We start from the raw sequence: 18,394 nt of genomic DNA on the forward strand, positions 1-18,394 counted from the left end.
GGGAATTACCTTAATATTAAAAAATAGTAATAGTAATAGGAAAGTTTTCAGAGTTATGATTAGGGTATGACGAATACTCTGTTTTCAGCTGGCTATCACGGAGGACCAGAAAATTTTCAACGTGGAAAGAAGTCCACACTTCTTTAGATATTGCGTGGTGAGTGGGAAATTTTTGGTTGGTATTTGCTGGCTAAACCAGGTCGACTCACCCAGTGCATTTTTCTATACTCTAGAACTTACCAGTTCTGCCTTCATCACGCTGATTAGATCTTGTGGAGTATGAACAAACAATCTTTCAAATTTTTTGCTGCAGATTGGGTCACATGGAGATTTAAGTGAGGAAGAAGGAAAATCCGTTCCTTTTCGAGTTGAAATTCTCCACATGCACAGGTTGGTCTTATTGGAGTGAGATTTAGGCTTTCAAATTATTTTGAGATGCTGCAAAAACAATTTTTTATCTTTCTCATGGTGTTTTTTAATTGTTTTAATTTTGGTTGCAAATGGCTATTGATGTACTGAGTGTAATTATGTTGTTTGTTTTGGGATTAATGTGTTATCAGTGGCTTGAGGAATGGTACATATGTTGGCTCTCTGCAGTGATGGGCTAAGGAATCATAGTTAATTAACATGAACTGCTAGCTCCCAAGAAGATCATGATGAGAGGTTTAGCTTATCCATCTCAGCAAGAGAGTTGAATTTTCAAAGTGAGTAGTATGCAGTGGGACTAAACATTCCCAGCAGACTCGTATGAAGAACTGCTCTCATTTTAAGCAGGAGCCATTAACCATGATCTCTATTCTGAGTAAAATGTGATACATTTTGATTCATTGATGTGAGGCCAGCTGGCAAGAAGTATGCGTCGGGGATTAATTTGATTATTTTCCCTCGCATAGGTGTATTCTTGGGGATCATCAGAGTATGGAGAGGTAAGAAATACAACTTTATCAATACAAATATTATTGATCAGCATCCTTGCAAGATGTTCCTTTTGATTTTAACCCTTTAATTTAACCCCAAAGTCTGATTGTCAATTCTCCCCTCCAACTGCTACACATGTCCTTGTAAATTAGTGACAAGAATTTTACATTAGATCAAGACAGCAATTTCTACATGATAAGTTTGAGTATCTCACAACCTGTTTACTGGGTAATAATTTATATGGATATTATAGGGACTTGAAGGATAAAAAGGCAGAACCCTACCAGAATGCCATTTCTGAGGTGGTAGTTTTCAACTTTGATCACAGCATCTTTGAATCAGATAATGCATTTAGAAATAATTTCCTGATTCACATGATAATTTTTTTTAACAGTGTTGTGTTATTTTGACGAAAGCTTGGCCAAGGAGACACACTGCAACAGACAAGGCCTGTCTACATTACCGAGCTACTGGACAAATGTATAGCAGTTATGTTTGTACATTATCACTCCATGGCTCTGTCAGGAGATCACCGGTTGTGGTCGTGGGGATGGGGAGACCATGGACAGTTAGGAGTGGGTAGCATTGAAGATCCACTCCTCCCAACACATGTGCAAGCACTTGATCAGTATCAAGTGACCAAACTAGATCCTGGGTATTCACACAGTGCAGTACTTACAGCTCAGGTTGGTTTTGGTTTGTGTCAAAGTCAATTCAATCTGCACCTGAATACCATCAATCCTATAATAAGCCTTCCCGGAGGGGAAGGGGGGAGCTTATTTATTCCACGGACTTTGGGGGGGAGGTTGGCTTAGAGGGAGGCATATTAATTTAAAGTGGAAAAACTTAATTTAAAGAGGAAAAACTAAAATGCGGGATCACCAACAGCCTTGATGGATCCGAGGACGACCTAGTTTACGAGGCCAACGATGACTGCAACAACGAGCTCGATGACTCGTTTGCAAGAGAACTGTTCCAGTCAGACTCCGAGTCCGAGTTTGAAGGATTTGATATGTGAAAGATGTTGTAACCATCATTTCGTTAGTTTGCCAAGTTAATTGAAATAAATAATGTTATACAATTTTACCTTCTTGTTGAGTAGTTTATTTTTCTTTTTTCTCAAAATTTGGTCTGAAATTGGGATTCGTATTATACACGGGCCCGCATTATACACGGGTAAATACGGTACATAATCAGTCCAGAAAGTTACATAACATTCGAGGGTTACATAACCTTTAAGAGTTACATAAGAAAGATCATATATGTGCACGATCCTTCGCAGTAAAGCACCATTTAAGCAAGAGTGAAAATCAGACCTGAAAAAAATTCAGGCCTGTACGGGATTCGAACCACTGACCTCTGTGATACTAGTGCAGCGCTCTACCAATTGAGCTAACAAGCCAACTGGGAGCAGGCCATCAAATTAATTCGACATAAACCAGTAGATGATAAATCAAACAACAAACATATGAAATACATATATATGAACTGCGCTTATGAAACGTATATGTGCACGATCCTTCACAGTAAAGCACTATTTAAGCAATAGTGAAAATCAGACCTGAAAAAAATTCAGGCCTGTATCGCAGAGGTCAGTGGTTCGAATCCCGTACAGGCCTAATTTTTTTCAGGTCTGATTTTCGCTATTGCTTAAATAGCGCTATCTACTGCGAGGATAGTGCATCATATGTATCTAATACCACAGTACAAAATATATGAACTTCATATATTTCATTGTATCTCATTTATCACTTTCACGGGTTTATTACGAATCTACTTAACGGCCTGCTCCCAGTTGGCTTGTTAGCTCAATTGGTAGAGCGCTGCACTAGTATCGCAGAGGTCAGTGGTTCGAATCCCGTACAGGCCTAATTTTTTTCAGGTCTGATTTTTGCTATTGCTTAAATAGCGCTATCTACTGCAAGGATCGTGCATCATATGTATCTAATATCGCAGTACAAAATATATGAACTTCATATATTTCATTGTATCTCATTTATCACTTTCACGGGTTTATTACGAATCAACTTAACGGCATGCTCCCAGTTGGCTTGTTAGCTCAATTGGTAGAGCGCTGCACTAGTATCGCAGAGGTCAGTGGTTCGAATCCCGTACAGACCTAATTTTTTTCAGGTCTGATTTTTGCTATTGCTTAAATAGCGCTATCTACTGCGAGGATCGTGCATCATATGTAACTAATATCGCAGTACAAAATATATGAACTTCATATATTTCATTGTATCTCATTTATCACTTTCACGGGTTTATTACGAATCAACTTAACGGCATGCTCCCAGTTGGCTTGTTAGCTCAATTGGTAGAGCGCTGCACTAGTATCGCAGAGGTCAGTGGTTCGAATCCCGTACAGACCTAATTTTTTTCAGGTCTGATTTTTGCTATTGCTTAAATAGCGCTATCTACTGCGAGGATCGTGCATCATATGTATCTAATATCGCAGTACAAAATATATGAACTTCATATATTTCATTGTATCTCATTTATCACTTTCACGGGTTTATTACGAATCAACTTAACGGCATGCTCCCAGTTGGCTTGTTAGCTCAATTGGTAGAGCGCTGCACTAGTATCGCAGAGGTCAGTGGTTCGAATCCCGTACAGACCTAATTTTTTTCAGGTCTGATTTTTGCTATTGCTTAAATAGCGCTATCTACTGCGAGGATCGTGCATCATATGTAACTAATATCGCAGTACAAAATATATGAACTTCATATATTTCATTGTATCTCATTTATCACTTTCACGGGTTTATTACGAATCAACTTAACGGCATGCTCCCAGTTGGCTTGTTAGCTCAATTGGTAGAGCGCTGCACTAGTATCGCAGAGGTCAGTGGTTCGAATCCCGTACAGACCTAATTTTTTTCAGGTCTGATTTTTGCTATTGCTTAAATAGCGCTATCTACTGCGAGGATCGTGCATCATATGTATCTAATATCGCAGTACAAAATATATGAACTTCATATATTTCATTGTATCTCATTTATCACTTTCACGGGTTTATTACGAATCAACTTAACGGCATGCTCCCAGTTGGCTTGTTAGCTCAATTGGTAGAGCGCTGCACTAGTATCGCAGAGGTCAGTGGTTCGAATCCCGTACAGACCTAATTTTTTTCAGGTCTGATTTTTGCTATTGCTTAAATAGCGCTATCTACTGCAAGGATCGTGCATCATATGTAAAGGTTATTATAAACAAGAAACAAAAAAATACTGCTTTTTCATTAAGCAAAACGAAAAAGTAACTTTCAACTGAGCCGTAATCAATTATCGCCACGCATCGTACGGACCTCGAAATGCAAGGTTTCCTTGTGGATTTTGCGGCGCGTTTCCAACTGCACACGACCTGTCTCTAGCTTGAGCTTAAGATAAATAAGCAGCATTTGCTAGTACACGCGAATAAACCATATGATAATGATAGCTAAATGATTCCACTTCGCTTTTGGTGGCCTGGATTAGTGAATTAGATGATCATTGACATTTATGCAGATATTTTTTTTTGGCCTTGCCGACTTTTGGTTTTAAAGTGGCTTGTTTTGCTAACCGAGCTCGATTCTCACGGAGCCAAAAGGGCTGAAGGAACAAGCAAATCCATATAAATTGCGTCTTTAAGGTGTCTGGTTGCAAAAAAACTAAGTTTTACAACTCCGTTGAGAGGTCTCGTTGGCTGTAGTTCTTGGTTTCTGTAAAAATTTCATTAGAATTTCACGTTGTTCGAACAGTAAACAAAGCAAAAGGTTTGTCATGGGGGTTTTAATTCGCAAATAATGAATTCTATTGATTACACGTGATATTCCACTAAGAAAACTGAGAACCCTCTCACAATAGGTTAATTTACTGAACGACAGTGCCGCCGCAGTGATCTGTTTTCAAACAGTAAAAGATGGTTACAAAATTAGGAGGACACTTCATTGCCCTAAGAAGTGCAGATTCCGTTATCTCTCACTTTCAGATCTGGTGTGTTAGTTGTCAAACTTTATTTTCCGTATTTCTGAAGGAAATAAAAAAGAAAGCGTTCATTGTGCTCAGATTAAAAGCCTGTCTTTGTCGCTTGCAATCTGTATGCCTCCTAAATTGCTCTTATGGACAAATAGCAGGTATTAAAGCGAGGGAGATCAAAATCTTTATTTCGTAATTGTGGGCTTTAGCCGCTTTTTGAAGAAAAGTCAGTAAAACGGAAAAATAATTCCAATTTTACTTTCCTTTCATTTTGTTTTAGAGTTACCTCCATCTAAAATTAATACTAAAGATAACCTAGCAATTTCTGATTTTGGGGTGGCGAAATAGAAATTAGCGTTCGTCTAACTCATGAAAACCAATTAAAAAAGCCGAACAGAACGCGATAATTCAAGAATCATGAACTGATTGAGCAAAAAAAAAAAACAACAAAAAACTGAATGACTAACAGCCTTACTAATGGCCGTCTGTAGCATTGGTATTGACCCCTCAAGGCTAACAAAGCGTCAGCTTAGCTTTTCACCTAAGAGGGCTTAATCAAACAGAAATACACATTTGTGGATAAGAGAAGTCAAAAGTGATCAACAGTGACTCCTCCAACGTCTGCCTCAACAAGGAACAAACATACGCTTTAACGTTAGCCGGACATGGTGAATGCTCGATCGCATTCATTTAGATGTGCAAGTCAATAATCAGTACTGTGTACTAATTACCATTTGGGGGATAAAAAAATCTTTTGTGACCAGCAGGCTGGTCTTAAATCTGGCGAAAAGAGAAAGATCACGTTCTTTTTTTGAGTTTCACCTGAGGTTTTTGTACTGCCGAAAGTTTTGTTTTGTTTTCTACTTACTGGCGTTATTCGCCCCGGCAAAGGACTCCCAAACATAACTAAGTGGTTGAACAGTACGCCAATACCAGCAGTTACAGTTAGCGATCTTGTTCCTTTTCTGTTGTTTTGAACTAAACTGGCTGGTTGTCTGGTGAAAAATGGTGGTAATGTGTTGTGGATTCTTCTAGGGGGTAGGTGTAAAACTTTGGGATAATTGCAGATGACAGAGGAAAAACTAATAGTTGCACCCTAAATTACGGGCCTGAATGCATTCGAAAAATCCATATCAAGGAAGTAAGAGAGGAGTGGGTCTTGATACTCTAATTGTTTTCATTTCATAGGTCTCCCTTGTATGTAAACACAGCAAACAAAAACTAGCTTTTCAGGGCCAGGAACCAACGGGCGTCTCGAGAGACGGGCAAAGCAAAGGCGATAAAAGTATGTAACGCCATTTTTGCGCTAAGAGCCTATGGCTGTTTAGTGGCTATCGGAGTTCGAATTCTCCGAAACGATCCCTTGTATTTTAATTGCTAAGAGTTTGGTGTGTCATCGAGGAAAGTTCCTTGTCTTTCTCCTCCTCTTTCTCCTCGTCAACCCTCTGCTTAGTAAGACATCCACATCGAGATATAGTTTAATCAAATATGGGATAAGCAATACTTAAGGAGCCATGTCCGTCTTTTTCTCTCGCAAAAGATTTACCCTCAAGATAGAGGGTCTCCAAATAACTGTTGGTTAGGTTGATTAAGAAGAAGTAGAAAGTATGTAAGAGGGAAAACGAGAATTTCAGACTGGAAAAGGTTAACGTTGGTGACAAACATGGCACACGAAATTCTCTAAGATGCACAGACTTCCTCAACGAGTTCATTTTATTTTGAAGACGCTCAGCTCTACAATTGGGAATCACTTCTTTTCTTGCGTTTTAGATTGGCAAACGATCATTTAAACTAAGAAAGCTGCCTCTGCGAACAATCAGTGTCTTAAGATGAGATGTAATCAACTGCTGGTAGATAACTGCTATGAACAAAGCACTGGCCTAGAAAAAGCATGGCATAAAGTATAAACAATAAAAAAGTTCGACAAAAAGTTTGGATACAAAAGCCACTTTGACCCAACTGGCAGAGCTAGAGACAAATTAGAGAGACAAGGTATTTGCCTGAGTTGTGGGTTAGGTTTACAGATTCTTGCTAGGAAACCGCATTAAGATTTTGCGGGAACATGTGATTACTGGAAGATTTCGATCTAGGAAAAACAAAAGACAAATGAGTAATTAGTAGACATGCGAGAAGAAATGGAGTCAAACAGGCATAAAGGGACTATCAAATCATCCTTGCTTGTTTTCTTTATTTTTTCTTACCAGGTTTAATCCAGTCCAAAATGCATGTACTGTTTTTTCAGTCCTCTGGTCTGTGAGGTGGGTTTCCACAAGGCTGTACGATTTTCCATCACACAAATTGCATGATTTTGTTGGCAAACTGACAATGTTATTTATCTAACATTTATATCAAAGTGCATTAAGCTAAAGAGCAATACGGTCAATACAGTGAGAATGTGATGTAATTTATAAAAGTCATGGTATTGTAGGGGTTATAACTGCAGGTCAACCAAAATTCAGTGTTACAAATGAAAACCTTCTGATCAATACTTTAGAAGCTGCACTATTGGACTAGCCTGCAGCACAAGTGCATTTTAGAGGGACAGTGATCCGCATCTCTGTGAGAGGTTTTCTTGCCATCGTGAAGTTTTTATGCAAAACTATGGTGGAAAGAGTAATAAATTTTTTCATTCATGACAAACATTCAGCATTGGTTCAAGATTTCAGTGACATAAAAGTCCACTAAATACTTAACTTAGACACTTACCTCTAGAAGGTTGAATTTTGTTCTGGCTCGTGTTTCATTCTCAACCAAAGCAAAGTAATCCAGTAGATTATAGTGGCCAATATATGAAGCTGCACTATCTCTGTGCTGGTTCACTAGCCACTCACTGACAAAATCAAAACAAACACAATGTTAAATAAAAACATGGACAAGAACAATACTGCATCACCGTGATTGGGATAAGATCAGAGATGCCAACCTGAGATCTATAATTTGGAGATTTTTTCCTATGCCACCACAGCATCACCTCCAAACTAACAAACTGGTGCCTCCCCCCCCCCGCCCATTAAATCATTCTCCCTTCCCAAAAAACAGAGAAAGCTTTTGTTTAGTTTCTGTGAAGATATGGTTGCATAACAAATTTTTTGAGAAACTGCAAGAAGAGTTTCAAAAAGCAAAATGTTTTTGATTTGAGTAAATCTGGGATGCCACGTTAGCCTACAGCCGAGCAAAGTCTTTGAAAGCCAGTCCATTGCTTTTATCCTGGAGATTTGGCGGACCATATGGGAGAGCAAGAGATTCCTAGATAATCTGGGAGAATTAGCATGCATGAGAGATGCCAGGAAATAGATTTTCAATCTCAGTTCTGTATCAACCACATATTGACAACAATACTTGATTGATCAAAACAATATTTAGCAATAAATGAAAAGACTGACAATTTAGTTGTGTCTGAATGGCCAGTGCCAACATACTTTAATTGTACTGAAACAAGGAAGAAAGTTTGCTAAATGGTATAATTTTGCCATGTGGTCCTTCCTGGCAAGCTTTACTATCTTAACGCATCCACCAGGCACACCAACAGCAGAATGATCACCCTTTGTCGACGAAAGCAGAGATTGAAACTGTCATTTTCAACTTTAAGTTTAATGATGCGATACGTAGGTAAAAAATATGCGGAAATATGATTGATGCGAGCGACACACCACGAGTTATTTAGTTCTTTGTTTAAAAAGGTAACTAAAAAATGATTATCAAATTATAGACTCTGGTGATTATGATTTAATAATGCCAGTGACAGTGCTGTATACTTAATTATGATCAATAATTTGTTACGTGTAAGCATGCTTACAATGTTCAAGTTGACTGTGAATGTTGTATCTATCTGTCTGCAAGATAAAATGACAAAAATCTTACATTAAATTACAAATAAATTATTTGGCGAGTTAAATAGTTATTCTATGAGTTATCTTTCCTTGACTAAAACCAAACCGATCTTGTTTTCGAGCATTTTGAGTCCTAAAACAAGACTTAAACTCCCCATTTTAATGCGGCTTTCAAATCATAGGTCCAGCACCTCTTGTACAAGATCAAGTTTGACCTTCTTGGTATTACTGAGACCCACCTTAACTCAAGTGTGTCAGACGATTGGATCAGAATTTCTGGATATAAATTCTTGAGGAGGGATCGCGGTTCCTGTGGAGGTGGTATTCAGATATATTTTAAAGAAGATCTTACTGTATACCCTTCTGTTTCTTGGGAAAGACCAAATTTAGAAGCATCATGGCTGAACATCACCATGAGATCTGAATCCTTCTTTGTTGGCTGTGTCTACAGACCACCCGATGACTCCTCCTTTTTCGACTCTTTCAGAGACCTGATTTCTGATATCTGGCTGAAAAGAAAAAATGTAATACTTGTTGGTGACTTCAACTCTGATATGTTGCACAAACTTAACAATAGGGAATCTGAATATGGAAAACGCCTACGAGAGATTCTATGTAGCTGTGGACTAAAGAACATTATCAACAGCCCAACCTGTATTACTGTCACCTCCAAGTCACTTATTGACCTCGTGATCACTAGTCAACCCTCAAAAATCCAAACCTCTGGCTCCATCGACCTGGGTATCTCTGACCACAACCTAATATTTGCAGTCTTCAAAGTTACAAGGGGTAATGCAAAACCCAAAGTTAACCCAACCAGGAATTATAAATCACTAGACACAAGGCAACTTAGAAGTGACTTCGACCGGGCTCCCTGGCATATAAGTAGTTTATTCGACGACATCGATGACAGTGTAGACGCTTGGCAATGTCTATACAATGAAATATTACATCACCACCTACCCCCGCGAGATGCTAAAATAAGAGATAAGTCTCTTCCTTGGATCAACACCTCCATCAGGAAAGAAATGAACAAAAGATAGAAGCTCCTTAAAAAGGCAAAGTCATCAGGCGACCCCGAATTATGGGGTCTCTACAAACAGAAGCGATATGAGGTTAAGAAGCTACTAAGAAGTGCTGAGGCTGATTATTGGCAAAAATTATTCAATGAAGCTACTGATTCTAGTGAATATTGGAAATTGACCAACCAAGTCTTGAGGAAACACAAAGTTAAAAACATTGGTCCAATCTGTGATCACAACGAGGAGATAATAACCCATGATTTAGAGAAGACAAAGTATTTTAATGACTTTTTTGTTCTTGTAGCAGAGCATCGAGATCATGTTTGTTCATGTTTGTTCTTGGCGCCTTCTTCGCCGCCATTTTTTACTTAGTGACTTGCGCTACCTGAGTATCTCCAGTCTACCGTTGGACTCACGGTCATCTCGATGTTGAATGATTACACTTCATTTTGTCACATTGAGAAGTTATGATAATCCTTCATTCGGGGACGAGATCGTGTTGGATTTAGAGAAGACAGTATTTTAATGACCTTTTTGTGAATGTCAGCAAAGACCTCACTAAGCAACTTGACCCATTGAACTTGTCATCAATAAACACCTTTATCACTAGAGTCACTCCTACCAGGGACAAAACTGACATGAGCTGGGAAATGGTAAAAAACAAACTGACTAAAGCTGCTAACCCCAAGAAGGCTACTGGTCCAGACCAAGTATCCCCCAGGGTCCTCTCCATGATTGGTGACCCTGTTATCCACAGACTTTTACCAATCTTCAGGAAGAGTATATGTGACGCATCTTTCCCTTCAAGCTGGAAATTATCATGCGTTAACCCCATATTTAAGAAAGGCTCTCCAACAGATGTGAACAACTACAGACCTATCTCCCTCCTCAGTATCCCTGGGAAAATCTTAGAAGATGTTGTCAGTGATACCCTGAACAACCATTTGCACACACAAGGCTTGTTATCTCATAGGCAGTGGGGTTTTCGGAAAAATTATTCAACTGAAAGCCTCTTACTTCACCTAACAGAGACCTGGAAAAATGCGCTGGACAAGGGCCTTAAAGTGGGCGTGCTTTTTATTGACTTTCGAAAAGCATTCGACACAGTGAACCATACCATCCTTCTAGAGAAGCTTAAGGCAATTGGGATATCTGGCGATTTTCATTCGTGGCTTACCTATTACATGTCTGCACGTAAACAATTTGTCCAAATATCAGGATATCAGTCCGGGCCCAAAACCATCACACATGGAGTTCCCCTAGGCTCAATACTAGGGCCATTATTATTTTCAATATTTGTAAACGATCTTACAGAATCAATAACTAGTGGTGAATTATTTATGTTTGCCGATGATACCACTATTTTTACAATTGGAAACAACATCGACGATATCATCTTAACACTCCAGTCTGTACTAGACCAGCTGTACACCTGGTGTCAATCAAACAGATTAATCGCCAACGAATCGAAATCTGAAGCCCTGATAATTTCTAGCCAGAACTTTATTGGCTCCCTGCCACGCTTGGCCTTTGGTAATAGCTTTATTGAGTACAAATCATCATATCAATGTCTTGGGGTGACAATTGACAGCAAGCTATCATGGCAGGAGCACATAAAGAACGTTTGTAAGTCATTCAGCAACAAAGTCGCAGTACTGAATCGGATAAAGTTTTTACCGATACCAACCTTAGAAAACATTTATTATAAAACTATTATCCCTAGCGTTTTGTATGGCATTGTAGTCTGGGGGGTCTTGTTCTTCAACCTTGACGGATGATAATGATCGAATTCATTTAAGAGCTACTAGAATTATTTACAACCTACCCCATAGCATCCACAGGGATGACATCATGAACGCTCCACACTGGAACTCTATTGTTTCATTTTACATCGGGAGACTTTTAGTTATTACGTAGAATATCTATCATGGAAATAGCATCGATCCTCTAAATGCTTAATAGTGAAATCCGAGACTCCTTATGACTTAAGAAAATCCCTAAAAGTTAAGGTTCATAGACCAAGAACAGAAATGGGAAGATCTTCGTTTAAGCACAGAGCTGCACTATCCTGGAACCTCCTTCCCGAAGACATGAGGAACAGTTCAAACTTAACTTCCTTCAAGAGAAAACTCAGGGAAAATAAGAGAATTCTGAAATCTATCAGTTTTGCTAAAGCTTCCTGCAGCGTTTCCTACAAATCTGTTGACTTTAAATACTTTTAACATTTACTCCGTATTGTTATTAATATTTATTTCTTTTAATTGTCATTATTTACGTACCATTTTCAGTCTATTCACTAATTAGGTATTTATTAATTGATAGTTTAATTAATGCAGGTCCACATCAGGACGTAATGTCTTGCCTATCCCTCAACCTGCTTTATCAAATAAACTATGATGATGATGATCATCATCATTATCCACGATGGCGTTAGTACGGCGTCGGTGTCGCATGTATGTGTTATCATCTCAGCGGTTATTTTAGCCGACGCATGCTTATTGCGCGCTAAATTCGAAAATGGCAGTTCGGGTGGAGGAGCTATCAAACACCGAGACGCAAATTGACGGCATTAACGGCGAGAAATACCGAGAGATAGGAGATCAAGCTGTTTGGTCGTTATCGTCATGTAAACCTGGCTTTGGAGTGGAGCAGCTTCGTGATGGAAACCTAGAAACGTATTGGCAATCCGATGGACCACAACCGCATTTGGTGAGCATTCAGTTCCGGCGGAAAACAGCGATTCAAAACATTTGCTTGTATGCCGATTACAAGGCCGATGAGAGCTACACACCGAGTAAAATATCCATTCGTGCTGGGAATCACTTTCATGACCTGCACCAGATAGAATTTATAGAGCTTGAGGAACCGAGTGGATGGCTGACAGTGTCTTTGTTGGATGGGGACAAGCCTTTGAAAACTTTCATGTTGCAAATAGCTGTTTTGTCCAATCATCAAAATGGAAGGGACACCCACATGAGACAGAAAAAGATTCGTGCGCCTTTAACAGATACTGGGGCATACAAAATGCCCACTTTTACATCTGTAGAGTGTGCTATGCACACCACAATCAAGTGAAACAGCTGTTAAATAGTTTTTAACCTTTGACTGCAATTAGAATTTGGCTTTGGTTAACGCGCGTTACACTGTTTGTCAGCAGATGGTGGGAGATAGGGTTAGCCAAGGGTACATGTAGATTATTGGTGTACTGTATCAATTGAAGTAGTTCAATTTGGCATGATAAGAAGGGCTGCCAAGTTTATCTGGAGATACACCATTTGATGGTAGGTTTTAAGGTATTATGAAATAGACTTAAAATTGGTTAAGAACGTACAATCAATATCCAATAGCATGTGAAGTTGACATGGGTTATTATACATGTCGAGTTCAAAGTCTGCCTAGTTTGTGTAGTGTTCTCAAACTTTTCCAAACTCAGAGAGGTGTTTTCTTTTGCAGTTTGATTAAAAAATACGAAAGAATTATTGAATTTAGTTTTTGCATGACATTGTGAACTATCAAACTTCATGTCTGTGTTATCTGCCTCAGCCTTTGGTCTCAGCTAATTACTCAGACCTTGGCATTGACAATTCATATCATGCTCAACCTCATCCAGTAATTGCTTAATATTTACATGGGGAATGGGGATGAAATGCTCAACATCTTAAACACGAAGGTACACTATATAAGGAAGTCTTCCCTGGGAAGACCTAGGCTTATTTGTCACTCACCATTGACGTGTGCGGGTCAAATTCAAATGCTGGTAGACGAACAAAAGGAGCTAATGAGATATCTATTGTTTACTTCCGCCAGCATGGTGGCATGAGGTAACGTGCAAACCACCTACTTCAATCTCAAATTTACCGCCACAAATAAAGACAGTTTATATTGGAGAAAGGAAATACAAATCTCAAAAATTCTAGTATTGTGATGAAGACAAAAAAACAATTTTGAGGAATGCGCCCGCTGTTCACTGCTTTGGAGTAGCTGAAGCTCAAGCTGACTTCACTCTAAGAGTTCTATATCATACGACGGTTGATTGACAATTGGTCCAGTGGGACATAAGGCTCCTTTTATAGCGTGCCTCTGTGTTTAAGCTAAAGTATAGGGCACCCATATGGCAAGTAGTTACGTGCTGGGTGAAGGCTGGTTATCTCCTCATCGTGTAATCGGTTGGGGTAATGTAAATGTGGGTGAGTTATCCAAGATTATGCAATTATAGGGCATCAAAAGAACTAACAAATCCCTGTCTAAAGTGGATTTGTTAGTTGCTGTGATACACCTGGATTGAAGAGATCTTTGAACCATGACGTTGATCCAGACTATCCCAGGCAAGGCATCCTCTGTGTGCTTTGTAAACATTTATGGTTGGACTAAAATACTTTGCCAGTAAAAAGTGTATTTTTGTAGTTTATAAAACTATTTACAAGATGTACAAATACCCTTTGTCATCTCTTGATTAAAGTAGGCAGTGTATTAAAGAGGTATGTTTAAAATGCTTAAAAATTGATGAAATGTTATTACTACAATGTGCTCATAAAAGTTATTACAGCTCAGATTCAGTTTCACAAAAACATTCTGAATATTCCAACCTTGATACGGTTAAAAAAGAGGAACCTTGTATGATGAATTAACTTCTTTTAGCCATCTCTCCTAGGCTGCTTATTCTTTGCAACATGTTTGTTCTTACCATTTAAACATCATCCGTGCTCTATCACTGAACAAACATACGACAACATGGAATCTATTTGTTAATTAACTAATGTTAAGTTGTTCAAAATTCTGGCAGGTCTCATGTACTAGATCTTGCCCTTCCTTTTTTGTATCATCTTCCTCTTTCAGGAGATTACTTTCATCATTTTGTAGCCTGCAGGAACATGTTTCCAATTCTTTAGGGAAATGCTCTTTGATGTATGCTCTAGATCTGATATCTGCCTGGAAATATGAAAAAAATAAGACCTACCTTTTTTTAATACTATTTAAAGCAACTAAAAAAGCATTTATATTCTGTTTTTGTTCCTTTCATGCTAGTTTTTGGTGAAATATTGGTCTTGACTGGGAAAGAAACAAAGTTGATTGGATCAAGGGTACATTTGGCAGCAAAGATGTTTTTATGGTTCATGGAGCAAAATATGACATTTACCTAGTACACAAATACAGTTAATGAGCTGGTTTCTTTTTCAGTGATTGGTATGTGTTGAACTCGATATATTCTTAAAAACTATTATCATGTACTCTTTGACTGAGTTGGTTGGGCAGGATGGGAAAATATTTGGTTCTCTGTTGTGATGCACAGACCTCACCATATGTCATGACCAAGAGCCAACTATTTTCCCAAGCAGCCTGACAAAACTCAGGTAATATGTACATAGTTATAATTTTTAGTAGTCTCTGTTTTGATCCTTACTTGTCTGATAGGTTCGGGTATTCTGTACTGACAGCAGGCATGTGCAAGTCTCACTGCTGTCTCCAGTCCTGTCTTGTTGCCCACTGATATGTAGATAGGGTTATGAGATTGTTGGGTACTTCTCAATGCCTGAGTAAATAAAATACAATAAATTGTGATGTTCTTTAACTTAAAGAGGGAAGTGCGATAACCTGTTACAGTTTTCTAACCTGTGGCCCTCATCAAATACTCCCAACCCATCCCACCCCAGGGGAGGACATCCACCACACAGTAATCTCGTGCATGGGAAATTAACGTCTCCTGACCCTAACCCTGCAGGAGACGGGACCTCCATTTATTTGTCCCTATCCGAGAAGACTAGAATATCTAACCAGTTCTTGATGTTATAGAAAGGCAGCATATTCTTCTGAATTATTTTAAGACCTTGAGTGTTGGTCCAGCCGGGCTTCAAACCCTCGACCTCCCGCCCAACAGTCCAGCGCTCTATCCATTGAGCTAATTGGGAGGCGGTCAAACTTGTCACAGTAGAAACAGTAAAGAGATTTTGCATCATGCTTCAAGAAGTAACTAATGTTACTTTTTTTCAAAAATCTGTCACCAAATCAGTTGATGAGACTGATAAGATTCTAGTTCAAGTGCCAGACTTTAACATATTGTTGGTTTACTTCAGATGCTCCCCTGCCATTTTTAATCTGCTTGAAAAATCAATTTTTTTTATAGCATACAAGAGTCTGATCATAGCTTATTAAGCTGGGACAAAACACTGAAAGAAAAGGTAAGAGTCTCATTTCTGGGGAGAAGCAGCAGGAGTTGGAATTAAAATATTTGCACAATTTTTTTATTCTTTTTGTTATCCTTTAGTTACAGTTTGGAAATTTGACTTATCTTACCATTCCCCAAATTGTGCCAGAGTTGCCCTCCAATGGAAAACTGTCTCTGCTAGATTTTAAACAGTTTTTGATCTGTCAAGAAAGGATTTGTTATTGGTAATACTACAGAAGAGAGTCAGCCAATCACTCAAACTACAACCCCCCCCCCCCCCCACCCACCAGAAAGGGTTATTGGTCTGCATGAACCTTCTCACTCCTCTGGAGTTTCAGTTTCATTTTGCCTCGATTTCTTTAAAAGTGATGGCTCCTGGCTGAACACACTTTACCTTTTACAGTTTCCAACAGCATTTCTTAGGCCAGGGTTGGTATGGATATTTTCTGGTACTATCCATCTCTTTAAAAATTTTTAACACCATTAAATCGAGAAGAAATTTTGTTCTTATGAAGAGACCTCATCTGCATGTTTCTCAATCCCATCCACATGGAAGAGAGTCTTGGCCACTCCTACATTAGGGATATCTGTCAGCACTCATAGGTGACAAGCAATCCCAAAACCTGCATATAACAAGATCTAGTAAGTTAACCCTATATTTCCCAAGATCTGATTATAAATTCTCCCCTTTAGCTGATACACATTTCTGTGTACATTGGTTGTGAGAATTTGGTGTTCAATCAAGGTTACAACTTCTGCCTGATAAGTTTGATTATTCTCCATACCTGTTGTTGGATCATGTATGGATATTAAAGAGAAAAGTTACATGTTAATCACTTCTGTGAGTTAAAGGGTTAAAATGATATAATTTGTCTTTCAAGGAAAAAAATTAAGGCTCTTTCCCATTGACTGGTCTTTTAGGTAGTGAAAAGTGAAATGATTTTATCATCCTGATCAATTGACTTTGTTCAGCCCAAGAAACCAAACAAATAATTAAATTCGGTGAGCTATCCTGATTATAATATACTTTATCAAAATGATAAACTGAGAAACATACCTCTAGGGTGCAACATTCCATTCCCATCAACTAAAATAATCTAAAACAATGACTACAATAAAAACACTAAGGGAATCACATGAACTCATCTGATCTAGATTTATTTTCTTTCTTATTAAATAAGTTTTATATTAATACCAAATAACAATTAATTTTTATTTTATTTTGACTAATGAAAAAATGGTCAGTATAGCTTTTAATTGATATAAAAACCATCTTAAGGATATTTTTACCTGTGGAAGTAGATGTGGTTTAGCTCTCCTTAGCTTGGAAACTGCTTCAACTAGGAACCCAACTTCTCTGAAAGCCAGGTATTCTGGTATGTAAGGTAATTCCAGATGTACAAGGGTAAGATCCTTATACACAACCTGCATTAAACTAAATATTCATGAGATACAATACACCATGAAATGAATCCCAACAGCACTCAGAATGTTCACAGTTTTGATGAACCTTCTACAGTATCCAAAAGTAGTAATGTTCACTACAAGTTACTTCAGGATACTGAGGTAGAGTTGAATAAATTTCTTTATTACACAACTCGGGCAGTCAGGGGGCCAATAACTAAAATCAACCAATCAAAATTCTCTATTGCCGGTCAATATTCTCTCAGTATTGGACCGGGCACTGTCCCGAATGGTCCCGAGTGATACCGCAATTGCGTCCCTTTGAACTTCAGTCTTATAATAAATCTCTTATTAACCAAGCTTGCTCGGGACCATACTGTAAGAATATCGGCCCTTGGTCTTTTTCAAGACCTCAGACCGATATTCTCCCAGTGCGGCCCTCGCACTTGGTTAATAAGATATATATATTCGCAATATTTTAGCTTACAAATAAGAATAAAAAAAATTTATTGAAGAAGCATAATTTTCCAGTAGGAATGTGTGGAGGTTATAGTTCACTTATTACGAAGGCTCCATACCAGTGATTCAAAAGCTGTGAGAGATTATTTTTTAAATCTATTCTTTTAGCTTTTGGAAGCCAGTGTGAACAGCCAGGGTATTTATATGTTTTCAGGTTCCAGTTTTCAGGCCAAACAAATATAAATTCCCGTTTTTTTAACATGAAACTTCTCCATGCGATATCAAATACATTTCTTACTGCCACGGGCGACTAATTCTAACAAGCATGATTTTAACACGGCGAAACGACATGACACGAAACAACCCGGTTAAAACTGCAAATAAAACAGCAAACGAAAACCTATTATAATATAAACTAAACTAAATACCCTGGAAAGCTGCAAAGAAAACGACGATGAAAACTACATAATACAAACTTACATTTGTTGCGATGTTGTGAATCCTGCCTAGTGGCGAACAAGCTGCACGAAGCGAAAAGAACAAATATACAAACTACAGTTGACAAAACTGCACAAACTACGATGAACAATATGGTTTAAATACATGCTACGTTACGTAATGACACAAAGAAAGCGCACGCAAA

At 38.4% G+C, this 18,394-nt stretch overlaps 2 long non-coding RNA genes and 2 pseudogenes across 5 annotated transcripts; 2 read left to right on the forward strand and 2 right to left on the reverse strand.

The window, feature by feature from the left end:
* The first annotated feature begins 406 nt into the window (after window positions 1-406).
* On the forward strand, window positions 407-2,004 carry LOC148725973 (uncharacterized). The gene is made up of 3 exons (XR_015991133.1): window positions 407-704; window positions 894-926; window positions 1,313-2,004. It is a non-coding gene; the product is annotated as an uncharacterized LOC148725973 (long non-coding RNA).
* Window positions 2,005-6,568: 4,564 nt separating this feature from the next.
* LOC148725974 (uncharacterized) lies at window positions 6,569-8,712 on the reverse strand. Of its 2 annotated transcripts, XR_015990280.1 has the most exons (4): window positions 8,670-8,712; window positions 8,257-8,415; window positions 7,075-7,703; window positions 6,569-6,959 (listed from the first exon to the last, which is right to left on the reverse strand). It is a non-coding gene; the product is annotated as an uncharacterized LOC148725974 (long non-coding RNA). The 2 variants fall into 2 exon arrangements; XR_015990279.1 differs by lacking the exon at window positions 8,670-8,712 and having other exon boundaries at window positions 8,257-8,536.
* Window positions 8,713-12,225: 3,513 nt separating this feature from the next.
* Window positions 12,226-15,282, forward strand: LOC148725975 (anaphase-promoting complex subunit 10 pseudogene; annotated as a pseudogene). The gene is made up of 2 exons (XR_015990892.1): window positions 12,226-13,006; window positions 14,751-15,282. The product of XR_015990892.1 is annotated as an anaphase-promoting complex subunit 10 pseudogene (transcript).
* LOC148725976 (endonuclease V-like) lies at window positions 14,099-17,319 on the reverse strand (annotated as a pseudogene). The gene is made up of 6 exons (XR_015991122.1): window positions 17,179-17,319; window positions 16,946-16,985; window positions 16,408-16,511; window positions 16,017-16,088; window positions 15,127-15,255; window positions 14,099-14,654 (listed from the first exon to the last, which is right to left on the reverse strand). The product of XR_015991122.1 is annotated as an endonuclease V-like (transcript).
* Between the last annotated feature and the right edge of the window lie 1,075 nt (window positions 17,320-18,394).

This window comes from Stylophora pistillata, chromosome 8 (assembly GCF_964205215.1).
Source record: "Stylophora pistillata chromosome 8, jaStyPist1.2, whole genome shotgun sequence".
In the NCBI taxonomy this organism is placed as follows: Eukaryota; Metazoa; Cnidaria; class Anthozoa; order Scleractinia; family Pocilloporidae; genus Stylophora; species Stylophora pistillata.